The sequence below is a fragment of the Phascolarctos cinereus genome, unplaced genomic scaffold, assembly GCF_003287225.1.
Source record: "Phascolarctos cinereus isolate Bilbo 61053 unplaced genomic scaffold, phaCin_HiC Scaffold_4;HRSCAF=312, whole genome shotgun sequence".
In the NCBI taxonomy this organism is placed as follows: domain Eukaryota; kingdom Metazoa; phylum Chordata; class Mammalia; order Diprotodontia; family Phascolarctidae; genus Phascolarctos; species Phascolarctos cinereus.
The window spans coordinates 26,599,660-26,612,602 of NW_027555847.1; the positions used below are offsets into that span (position 1 = coordinate 26,599,660).

At 39.6% G+C, this 12,943-nt stretch overlaps 1 protein-coding gene across 11 annotated transcripts in view; it reads right to left on the bottom strand.

Moving 5' to 3' along the window:
* The window catches only part of CADPS (calcium dependent secretion activator), a 572,571-nt gene that overhangs the window by 123,125 nt on the left and 436,503 nt on the right, over positions 1-12,943 (bottom strand). The gene's annotated exons all lie outside the window — the stretch shown is intronic.

Sequence of the window (12,943 nt, forward strand, 5' to 3'; positions counted from 1 at the left end):
CCATTAGAACTAGTGGGTAAGAGATCCTAGAATAATTTAACAGCTTAAAAAAAATTCCCATGCAAATGTTAAATGCTACATCATTAGTAGTGAGCAAACCATGAAGCCATTTTCAAAACTTATTATAAGAGTATGACAAAACAGTGCTCCAGCTTGGCATCTGCCCATTGAGTTTTCAGAAATATGCTATTGCCTATTTCAAATTGAGTGACATTTTGTACCCACAAGAGCATTCTCTAAAGACAGCATCCATGGGGTGACCTTGGTATGCCACTAAATTTCTGCATCTGATAAGACTACCTAGAAATCCTACTTACAGCATATATATGCCACACCTCCACTATCCAGAGCTTCTGGACCCTTTGGCAAATACCATCTTCTTAGGTTACGTATGTACTAAAGGTCTAGAAAGCTCATTGGCACATTTTTTTTTAATTAGGCCAAATTGAAGGATGTGGCTGTTTCAAGCAGGGCAGGAAGGGGATTGGAAGAAATGCTAACTTTTTTTTGGACAGAAAGATCTCTGGGTGTAATCGTTCCATTGTTAACATCAGTGAATGCTCAATTGTAGGGTGAAAGAGAGAATATTATTAGATAGCTTTGCCCATCCTTCTCTCATGGCAGGCTGATTGGAGCCCCTCTGAAGGGAGGCTAAGCCAGAGTAGTTCAACAGGGTTCTTGCAGTAAAAAGAAAAGGGGTGTGTGTGTGGGCTAACTGTACTTTCAGAAACTCTACCTAGGACACATGGCTTTCTCATGGCTATAGCTACTATGCTTGTTCCTAGTGAACAGGGAGGAGCTACCAGCCCTTCCCAAGCTGCCCATTTATTCATTTTAGCAGGAAAGTATCTCTTTTAAGAAATCACTGGGGAAGTGATGTAACTAAGTGGTGGTTGATGCCTTTGCCCATGCCAGCATTCGTGACTTTTGTTATTAAAGATGAAAAAGGCTATAAACGTAAAAAGAAAATTCATAGGATCATAGATTTACAGTTTAAAGGGACCCCAGAGGCCATCTCATCCAATCCCTTCATTTTACAAGGAGGAAACAGGCCAATGGAAGTTAAGTGGCTTAGCCAAGGTCACACAGCTAATAGGGCCTGCTGTATTCAGGAAGAGATTAGTGATTGCATGTTACAATTTTTGCACTCCGTTTCTTGTCAGATAAAGCTAGGTTAACCTGAAAAAGTTAAATCCAATATTGTGTGTGTGTGTGTGTGTGTGTGTGTGTGTGTGTGTGCATGCTGAGATATCTGTATAAGAGGAGGTTTGAACTGGGTCCATCTGGATTCTCAATAGAATCCTAAAAAAAGCCTTCCATCATATCCTCCTCCTCCTAGCCCTGTTAATATCTTGGGTAGTTAGGGGAGCAGAGTTAATTAGCATCTAGCTTAATTCCTCAGGAAATAGAGCTATTTGCTTCAGGACCATTGGGCTTTTTGTGAAGGGAGGACAGGTATATTTTGGCCTTAATTGGGTTCTTTCCTGGGGGTGGGGAATGGGTTGCTTCATGGACTTTTCATGAATAAGGATTGTTTCATTCTTTATATTTGCATTGCTAGCACCTAGCACAGTTTGAGCACATAGTAGGAGTTTTAGGAATTAATAAAAACTTGTTGGTACAGTGCTGAGATTGGAGTCAGGAAGATTGGAGTTCAAGTCTGTCCTCAGATGCTTACTAGCTGTGTGACTGTGGGCAAGTTCATTAACCTCTGTTTGCCTTAGTTTCCTCAACTGTAAAGTGGGGATAAAAATAATACCCACCTTCCAGAGTTGTTGTGAGAATCAAATGAGGTAATATTAGCAAAAAAAGTGCTTCACACAGTGCCTGGCACATAGTAGGCACTATATAAATTCTCATTCACTTCCCTTCCTTTCCACCTTGATTAATTGTGTTTGTTCTTCCCGTGGTTTGGTAGCCATTAGCAAATTGATATTGATTTCATGGGCTACTTTCTCTCTTGACTGAATTATATTATAGGAGATTGTAAATACTTTAAATAAACTCATTAGTTCCCTTTGTGCATGATCAAAACTGATTTGTATATGACATTGTTCCCCCTTAGAACGTAAATTCCTTGAGGGTGGGGACTATTTATTTTTTTATTTGTGCCCAGCACTTAGCACAGTGCCTGGCCTGCGGTGAGTGCTTAATAAATGTTACTTAACTGATCGATCCATGGATGGATAGAGGAAATGATTTCTCTGCTGGGCCAAGAAGGATATTAAACCTTACACTGGAGAATACATTGATAAAACATAAATTCAGATTTCTTAATGAATTATAGACCTTTATCTTTTTATTGTTTGGCTTGAGGAAAGCAAGATACCACACAACATGGCCCTTTGAAGTCCTATAAAAAGATGATTTTGACTGGATACCTGACTGGCTGGCCAATGAAAAATGGCTCACTTTCTGAAAATAAGGGAGACCTGAACTGTCTTAGGCTTGTGATGATTCCCCATTACAGAAACAAGAACTCTGGAGTCACACAAAGGGATACCTATACTAAGACTCATGTGTTACACCCAGAGAGAAGGAAATGGAGCTGCCATTAGGAGAGCCGTTGTCGGGCTCCCAGTGGTAGGGGATGACATGTAAGGACTATTGAGGCTAATTGGTCAAACAAAATATTATATACTTGAGGTTACTTACCTGTGGGTTATTTTACAAGTAAGCAAGGACAATTTTACCTGCTGTCTTTAAGGTCTTATAAAACATACTGTGTACACATGTCTGGGTAGTAAGTATAGGAGGAGGTATTTTCCTGTGACAAGTTACTTTGCAAAGTGAATTTATCTTTGTTAGTAGCTAACGTTAATATTTCCAAAGGATTTGAAAATTCCCCATCCTATGCATATTACTTATTACATACACACCTACGCACACACACACATACACATTGCCTGCTAAACACACCATCCTGCACATTAATACATATCTGCTGAGGAACCCCACTTAGCACATCTTTAAAATCTCTCATTATCTTTTAAACAATTGAGAGTTCTGAACTTTGGGGAACATTCACTAACCAGTACGATTTGATTTGATGTGACTTACTACTTACCCTTCCAAGCTGACAACATTCACATGTAGTTGCTTTGAAAGATTTTTTGCATTTGGAGAAATTTAAGATGCTTTAAGCAGGTCCACTAGAATATATGTATTAATGCTCAGGAGTTTTTGATTGACTATCTCTCTTGATAGATATGCACATATATGTATATATGCACCTAACCTTTTCATGGTTGCTTGCAAGTATACACATATATGTGTTTGTCTGTTGTGTTATATACATATATATATAATATATGCACATATATTATATATATACAGCCAGTATGTTTAATAAAACCCCTTTCAATTCTTAATTTTAACAGGCAGCCATCCAAGTTAATCACTTAATAATCCTCAGTCTCCAAAACCCAATCTGCTAATTAACCCGTGCAACCAAACATTTATTTTGTAGGTGTTTGATAGAGATGAATGCCCAATTAATAGAAAATGGACTCGTGGAACTTCTTAGGAGAGATATCTGTTGCCTGCCATTTTTGTAGGTCATATATTGGCTAAGGGATAGATGTTGATACTGAGAATGCTTCTCTAAGATGCTGTCTTTAAAGAAGATGCAGGGGTAGAGGATCTTGCTAACCAGCAGAGGCTATCCATCTAGACATATGTCTAGAACTAATTTTTTTTTGTTTGTTGCTTGGTTTTACATGTTCAAAACTGTCTCTGCTATGCTGCAATATCTCTGTGGTCCTTATGTCACGGTAGCAGCTGGAGCACTGGAGGCTGAACAAATACAGTATACTTAGAATGACATTTCATACAACAGAATTTAAGCTCATACGTATAAAAATTGTCATGCAAAATGTTATGCAACAACAATGTTATTTTGTGCTGACATTGAGATTTGAAAATGTTGCATATGTCAGACATTGCTAGACAAAAAAAATGTGGACATTTGGAAAGAAATGCTACCCTCTGAGTCTCTCAAAAGTCTACTAAGTTCCAATTGAGAGCTGACCAGTCTCTGCTTTGGAATGACTACTCTGCTATGTATCAAGACTAAACCAAATGTTAAGGGGAAAAAAAAAAACATGGACAGGAAAGCCAACTAAACTAGAAAATAGCAGAATGAAGGAAAGGGAAACCATTACTGTACTTGGTGTTTGCCTAGGTATGCCCTTGAGTCTCTGAGTTAACTTGTTAGTCTGCCTTTGCAAGGATGGAGGAGGCCCTCGTGGTGGCCGATGAGCTGTTCAGGTAGATGAGGGGAGACAGTAAAAGTAAAGAGACAGCGTGACTTGAACACATGGTAACAAATAAGATGACCAACTTGGAACAAAACAACAGAACAGAAGCATAAATGGTGATACAAATGGAGAGCTGCTATTGTCCCAGGATATGTCAACGGTCCCCGGGTATCATGTAATTGGACAGGCAACAGCATCACTTGACAGCTTCTACAGCTCTGGCCCTCCCTAGTCACACAAAAGATGACCATTTCCTGTTTTTAATGGAGCCGACCATCTATGGACATTATTAGCTACTTGAAAATTCATTCTGAGAATAATAGTACCAGTGTTACAAAGATTGCTTCTTCCATTCTGATAATAGAAAATATTTCTTAAGGAGTCAATGATCAGAAGCCCTGGTTTCTAGACCCAGTTCCCACCACTTACTGGCTTTGTGATTGTGGACAAGTCAATGAATCTCTTTTGGAGCCTCAGTTTTGCCATCTGCAAGATGGGGATGATAATGATTGCCCTGCCTAACTCTCAGGGTTGCTGCAGGGTTCAAAGGAGATAACATTTAGGAGAGCATTAAAAAACTATAGAACATATTATTAATTATTAGCTATTATTATTAATTTCCTTGCCTTCTCTGAAGAGGGGGAATGTGAGACTAATTGCGTTGTAAAGATTTTTTTTTTTAAAAGAGGAAATGTCTACATTAGCTCAAGGTCGCTGGAAAATATTCTTGGTCCCTTTGTGGAATTTAAGCCTGTAAAAATCTGTCACTTGAAAAAAAATGTGTGGATTCTGATTGTTTTCAGCTCATTTAATTATTTTCAATTTGGAATTCTCATGGCTTTTATATTGTGGGTTGAATCATATATAAAAACTTGCCAGCTCTATCAAATATGTTACTTGCTATTCCAAATGTTAGAATACTGCAATTCGAACTTGACCCATCTGTCATATAGTTTACAATATCAGCCCAGCAGAAAATTCTATAACAATAGCCCTCTCTTCCACATAAATACCAATATTCAGCAATATCTGATTCTATGATTCTCCCCCTTAATGAGACTCTTTGGAGCCTTAGGAAAGGTACTCACTGCTAATATTTCTAGTTTTTAGCAATCTGTATGGTGAGGGGGCCACTTTGTTGCCAAAAAGATTTCTTGGTTTGCTTGAATTTTCAATGGGGAGGAGGAAAAAAAACAGATTTGGCTGCAGGTTATAGGAAATAGATTTTTGGTGTTTTGAATTCTAGGGGTGTTAATAAAGGGATCGGGATAGCGGGATGAGCACAATATTCTGCTAAGCCATCTGTTTCAAAGCAAAAGTTTAAGGGATCCTTTTCAGTGCTGGACTCCTTGAATGTGGTAGTGTTGGATATAGAGTTAAAAAAAATTGAAATGCTTCTGGCTTTGCTACACTTTGGAACGTATCACAGGCAGGCCCCACTTCAGGCAATGGACGTGTTATCTGAAAAGTTGAGTACAAAGTTAAGTAAAAAAAAAAAAGATCTACTTATATATTAAATGCGCTAGAAGGAATTGCTATTTAAAGAAAGTCCACTATTAATCCCTTTGTAAAGCAAATAATAATAATTTGAGGGGCAGATCTCATTGTTTCGCTTTTTTCCCCCTCTCAAAGAGAGACTCCAGCTTCTTCTGTACATCTTGACTCACTTGTCTCCAGCCATGCTTTACTCAGAATGTGCCATCTACATTCTATATCTCGTGAAAACTGCTTGTCTGGCCTCACAGTGACAATGGGTTCTCTTTACCCCCAGATGATTACGGACTCACAAAGTAATGAAACAAGCTCCTTGGTCACCCCATTACCCAAGAAATGATGGATAATGTTTGAAGGTCTTGAAGCATTACGTAGAGCTATAGAAAGGGATTTCTTTTTCTTAGCTGTCTGTCCTCTATTCCAGTGGGAAGGTTTGCCACAACGAGAAAAAGGGTGGGGGAAAAAAACAACCAAAAACACTAAAAAATCAACCCATCCCATCATACCTGGAAGTTTCCCATTGAATTTACTCAATTACCATGGCTTGTGTTTACACAATGAAATCACTTTGGCTCCAGAAAAGAGAGTGAAATGTGACCGATACAAACAAAGAGAGGCTTTTTTGGAATGCTCACATCAGCCAAAAAAGGAAGAAGGACGAAACATTCCAATTAGCTCTTAGATAACCTGGCCAGCTATGGTTCTGCTGCCAGCCACAGAAATAGCCATGAATGGATGGAGCTGACAAGTTGCATCAAGACCCAGCTTCCCAATACGTTCCTGAGGACACCAGTGTGTGGGCCTTGTCACTATTTAAAAACACTAGCTCATACAACTTTATTTACAGTATCCTGGGGTGGGATAAAAGCAGAGAAAGAAGCCTGACACCGAAGAGACAACTGAGAAATGCCTTTGAGAGCAGCTAGTTCCTTTAGGGCTGCATGTCCATGGGCAAAAGAAGCAGAGATTATCAAAATCTTCAAAGGCCAGCTGGTCCCCATGGAGGAACGAACAATGGTTCTAGTGATTTGGTCAGTGGAGAGCTTCAACTTCCTCCCTCCAGTCACTTTTTTCTCGAGCCCAGAAGAGTATAGCAGAAGAGTGTATTGTTTTGCCCATGATATTTGATCAATAAATGATGCTGAATAAATGACTGAATTGTCCATAACTCCCTCCACTGTTCACTTTACCTGTAGAAACCATATAATTCATTTTAATAACAGATAAAGATTGTATTGATGTTTTCTCCCATCACTGTCACCTTTCAATAACCCACTTCTATTCCTAAAATAGAACCCTTCTTTGTAACAAAGAAATTTAATTAAGCAAGCCAAGACAACATGCTGGCACATAAGATAGTGAAGATGCCAAATAATTTTACAGCGCTTTTATGAAAACATGTTAGTCCTTCAGAAGAATGGTCACCAAACAAATGATAGTCCATATCACCCACCTTGAAGTCTTCAGATACTTAGAAAAGATCATAAACTGTGGCACGTGTATTTTCAAAATCTCTTATGCTCCGAGGCATTGGGCCAGTTCCAATGGAGACCTCCAATGGACTATGACCTTAAACCTCATCTAGTTATTCTTGGAGAACAGGGTCCTTCCTTCTGACAGAACATGCTGCTGATCATTACAGAAAACGGGAAGGTTGAGATATCTTTTCAAATTTGAGCAAAGTCAACTAGAGGAGAAGGGCTAAAATCACCCTCTCTCGATGCTAGCAGCTCACTGGTTTATTCCTCTTCCTCTGTCACCTTCTACACAGCACCAGCACATGGGAAGACAAGTAAAAACTTCAGACTATTACATGACAGTTATTTCAAGTCAATTATGTGACAAGATAAAACTCAAATTTTGGAGTAAGAATGCTTAGACCCTTCTGAGTAAGAGGTCCCACCTTTTTTTTGAGCACCTTATCTATGAATGTATGTATGAATCTATCTATCTATCTATCTATCTATCTATCTATCTATCTATCTATCTACCTATCTATTATCTACCCATCATCCATCCTTCCCTTCACTCTGCCCCTTTCTCTTTCTGTCTCTCTTCCTTACATAATAGTAGTTGTACCATCATTGTACTTTGGATTGAGCAAAAATTCCACCATGAATTCAGCAGCATTCTTCCCTTTCTCTCACTCTCCCATATCTAATTAGTTGCCATTATATCTCCAGTAAGTCCTCTTATCTTCACTCACAAGCACGTGCCCAAATTTAGGTCATCTCCTGTACTCTAGACTACATTGCAACATTCTCTTGCTTGGTTTTCTGGTTGCCACTCTTTCCTCTCTCCAATCCATCTTTCAAACAATTGCCACATTAATATTCCTAAAACTCATACCTGACTGTGTCAGCTTCCTACTAAAAATATCAATGGCTCCCTATTACCTTTAGGAGAAAATACAAAACCATCACATTCTGGCATTTTAAGCCCTCTAATACCTAGGTGTCATTCATTAATTTTTTTTAAACATCGCTATTCCTTTCTAATGACTTCTTATGTCTAACCCTCAAGGAAAAAAATATATCATCTTTATGTGGCACAAAGCTTGGAGGGATAGCTAATACTCTGATGGTAGAATCAGAATCCAAAAGAATCTTGAAGGCTAGAGCATTGGGCTAAATTGAATAAGATGAGACTCAATAAGTATAAATCCAGTCTTGTATTTGAATATAAAACCCGACTTCGTAAGTATGATATGGGGAGTCAAAATTAGATAGCAGTTCTGAAAAAAGATCTTGGGGCTTTAGTGGACTGAGTCAGTAGTGTGATGTGACAACCAAAGAATCTGATGGGACTTTGGGTTGCATGAAATGAGGCACAGCTTCTTGGAATAAAGAGTTAGTGGTCTCACCATACACTGCTTTTGTCAATCCTACCATCTTCAGTCCTAGGTGCCATGCTTTAAGAAGGGAAACTGGTGAGCTGATGAGTGTCAAAAGAGGCCAAGAAGGATGGTAAAGGGCATTGAGTTCGTGTAATAGGAGGATCAGTTGAAGGATTGGATGTGCTTAGATTGGAGAAGAGAAGACTGAAGATGGGGAGCTTCAAATATTTGAAGACAGCTGTCCAGGAGAGATTAAGGCTCGGCTTATTAGGTCCTAGAGGACAGAACCAGGAGAAGTGATTGGAAGTTATAAAGAGGTCAATTTGGGCTGCATGTCAAGAAAAAACTTCCTAATAATGAGAACTCTCCCAAAGTGGGATGGGCAGCTTCAAGAGCTGGTAAGATCCCCACCCCGTCCCCCTCCTCCATTCTTAGGGATCTTCAAGCAGAAGCTGGACAGTGATTTGAATGTTTTACTTGGAATTCCAAACATAGGTTGGAGTAGATTGCCAGTGAGGTCTCTTCTAACTCTTAAATTCCGGGGAAAAAAAAATCTTTCCTTGTAACAAAGAAGTTCAATAGGTCAACACAATAGCTAATCTGACAGTGTATGCCTCATTCTGTACCTAATTCTACCGCTCCTGTGATGGGAATCCTTTAAATTCACAAATGATCATTGCATTGGCAAGTTTGGATATCCTTTCATCTGTTTTCATCTGTGTTATTATGGTCATCCTGTGTCATTTATGGTTCCAATCCTGTTTTATATTGCCCTCCATCACCTATTCTTTGTCCTAGCCAAACTGGCCTTCTGATTGTTCCTTACATACAATATTGCGTCTCCTGCCTCCATGCATGAGCATAATTGGACCTTCATATTTAGGATGCCCTCCTTCCTCATCTCCATCCCTCAGAATCTCTGCTTCCTTCAAAACACAGTTCAGGTGCTATCTCCAATACCTTTTCTGATCCCCCTCCTAACTTCTCCCTGCCAGCCTTCTCTCCGTTCCCTCTTCTCTCTCCACCTCTAAACCCTACTCCTTCTTGTTTGGAAAAAAATGGTTTTACACAGATGTCACCTTTGCTGACACTTTGACAAGCTGCAATTTATCAACATTTCCTCAGCAGGACTGCGTGACAAGTGCTGGGCTACACTAGGAGGAGATGAATACAAAGAACGAAGTAAGACTGCTCTCAAGGAGATTATACTCCAATGTCTTGTCTTGGGGGCTTGCCTAGAGCACCGAGAACTTGATCAGAGTCCTGTGACTGGTTTGTGTCATAAGCAGAGCTGCAACCCAGGGCTTTCTGACCGTGAGGGCACACACTGATGCATGAAAATACTGTAAGTAACTTTGTATTTATTTTCTATCTACTTATCTGTGAATGTGTTATATTCTCCCAGTAGAATATATGGAGACCTGAGGGCAGGGATTGGTTCCCTTTTTGTCTGTACCTACAGTGGTCAGGAGAGCATTTTGTGTGTTGTAGATACATAACAAATGCTATTGAGTTGAACTGATCTTTTAAATGAATTTGTATCCTCTTACAACAATATTGATAAAACATTGGAAAATACATGTGTGAGACACACTATTCATTCTACTGAAAGTTTGCTTGTTTGTTATTTGTTTATATGAGGTCAGAGGTCACTTGAAATTAGCATGAGGGTCTGTGACTTGACGGCAGGTGGAAAATCAGAAGACCTGGGTTTGACTTAGAGCTTGGCTGCCTAGCTGGGTAGGCATCTCAGAGCTTCTCCGAGTTTCTTCATTCATACAATGGGACCAAGTGGCCCAGAATTGTTCTGGAAAGAAGTATAATGGGCCTTCACATATGTGTTGGGTATAACAAGGCTGGATTGGTCATTCTATATAACGAAATGTATAAGAGATGGGTCTTTAGGTAAGTCGGAAGTGGTAAAGTGAGGGTGAAATTGCCAATTAATCAATGGGCATTTATTAAATGCCTACTGTGCCAGGCACTGTGCTAGGTGCTAAGATACAAATAGAAAGAAAGAATGAAGCAATCGCTTTAGTTCATGTCTGCCAGAATGTAAACTACCCTTAGGCAGGGTCTGTTTTTACTTTTGTCTTTGTATGTCCAGTGTCCAACACAATGCCAGGCACAAAATAGGTGCAAGATGGATCGAAATGAGCTAAATGTGTCCGAAAAATCCAAGGTCCAGACGTGTAGACTCTGACACGGAAGCTCCTTTGTAAGTGATAAATGCAGTTGGGTCGGGATGATTCATGGAGAATTTGCAGGTCAGAGATTTTTGGTGGCCATTATCAATACAGGAAAAATCTACGGTTTTACCAGTGTGGGGAAATCTGAATAGGAATTTCCTCTGCTGACAAAGATCATCATCTGCCAATGTATTAGTAAGTCAGTCCCAGGGAACTGTCCAAAGCACACAGAAGTTGTGTACTGCCCTGCATCACACTAGCAGTAGTTTGTATATAGTACATAGAGGCAGGATTTTAGCCAAGTCCCCCTGGCATTAAAGTCAGTGCTCTTTCCACTGTGCTTTTCTGGATGAATTTCTTTGCACTATGATCTATCCTTTCCCATGAATTGCCTCAGTATTCATGTACCCACTACAGCTGCTTATACAACATGTTGCATTGGAGGTATTCGTAGGTATCTCCTGTCTCAGGGTCTTGTCTTCCTAAGTCAGCTGAAACTCCTGTGGGGTGGGGCTGAGGCTTCTTGCTGCCCTCTGTACATGAAGCTCTCCCACCTCCACTCCTTTGCTTAGGCTGTTTCTATGTGAGGAATGCTTCCTTCCATCATCCACCCTCCTACCCCCCCAACTTGGGGGATTCCTGACTTCTTTCCAAGACTAGCTCAGTTGCTACCTCCTACAGAAAACTCTCTCTGATTTTCCTGATCTTCCTTCCCCAATTATTAGTGTTCTCTCTCTCTTCTCTCTCTCTCTCTCTCTCTCTCTCTCTTCTCTCTCTCTCTCTCTCTCTTCTCTCCTCTCTCTCTCTCTCTCCCCTCTCTCTCCTCTCTCTCTGCATTCAATTATTGTGATCAAATGAGGTACTATTCATAAAGTGCTTAGCATAGTACCTGGCACATCATAGGTTCTTAACAAATTCTGTTTCCTTCCCTTCGCTGAAATGTCAACTCCTTTTTATCCTCACCTAGCACAGTGCCTACCACATCATAAAGTGCTCAATAAATGCCATGGGAATTATAACTGGTTTCTTTTGTTATCCTATGTATTTTATTTTGTGCATTTAAAAACATTATTCTAAGAAGGGGGAGTGGATCTCATAGATTTTTCTAGTCTGCCAAAGGGGTCCATGATGTAAAAAAAGGTTAAAAACACCTGAGCTTGACCCATGATCTGATGCTCCTATGGTTTACACTCTTAAAAGCCAGTTTAATAGGACAAAAAGTGCATTTCTTTTGCCATAATCTAAGGGGAAAAATGCAGCCTTCAGTATAATACAAGCTCATTGAGAGCAGGGCCTATTGTAATATTTTTCTTTTTAAACCCAGTACTTAATATAGTGCCTTGTAGAGGTTTTATAAATGCTTGTTGACTTGGATTGGAGAGGGACTTTTGTCTACTGGCCAGATGCTGTTGGGAAGAAATGGGTCCCACATCTTGTTGACATGTATCACATAAGAAGCCATCACATAAGAAGGGCTCAAATCAACAGATGAATATTCAGCTTGTACTACTCTTGCAATAAAAGCATAAAAACAGAAAAGACAGTCCAAACTTCCTATTTGTCATTCTTGTTTGCCTACCTGTACTTTCTCATTACAAAGGAAAATGCTTCTTAGCAAAGCTTATAAATGAATAGGGATTGCATTATGAAAAAGACAGAATGAAAAGTGAAGATCTAAGACTTCTCATTTTTCTCTATAGTTGGTTCTCACATCTGGCATTTTACTAGAACTTGGCTCAGCAGGAAGATTCCTCTCCCTTTCCAAAGATGAAAGAGAGGTTTCACATTATGTTTCAGGATGATTATTTCAAAATTGTAATAACTTTATGCCATTTTTACTTATTTATGCCTAGTGATGTTTCTTGGGGGAAGAGAAGGGGAGAACAATGCATTAGCTCAAGTTTCCTTTTAAAGAAAGGAAGAGAAGCCGAGGATGAAATGCTTTGGAGAATAACTGAAGAATTGGATGAAGGTCATAAGCTGAGAGAGATAACGACAGCATCCTTTTTCCAGAAAGAGGAAAAGTTTCTAAATTGAGTGAGGACAAGCCTTTGAGGTTCCTAAGGAACAAAAGAGAGAGAGCAGCACCCAACCTAAGAAACCCCCAAATCCTCATTTCTAGCTCTCAGAAGTCCGCTTTTGCTAGGGGGAAGAGGGCCTTGAAT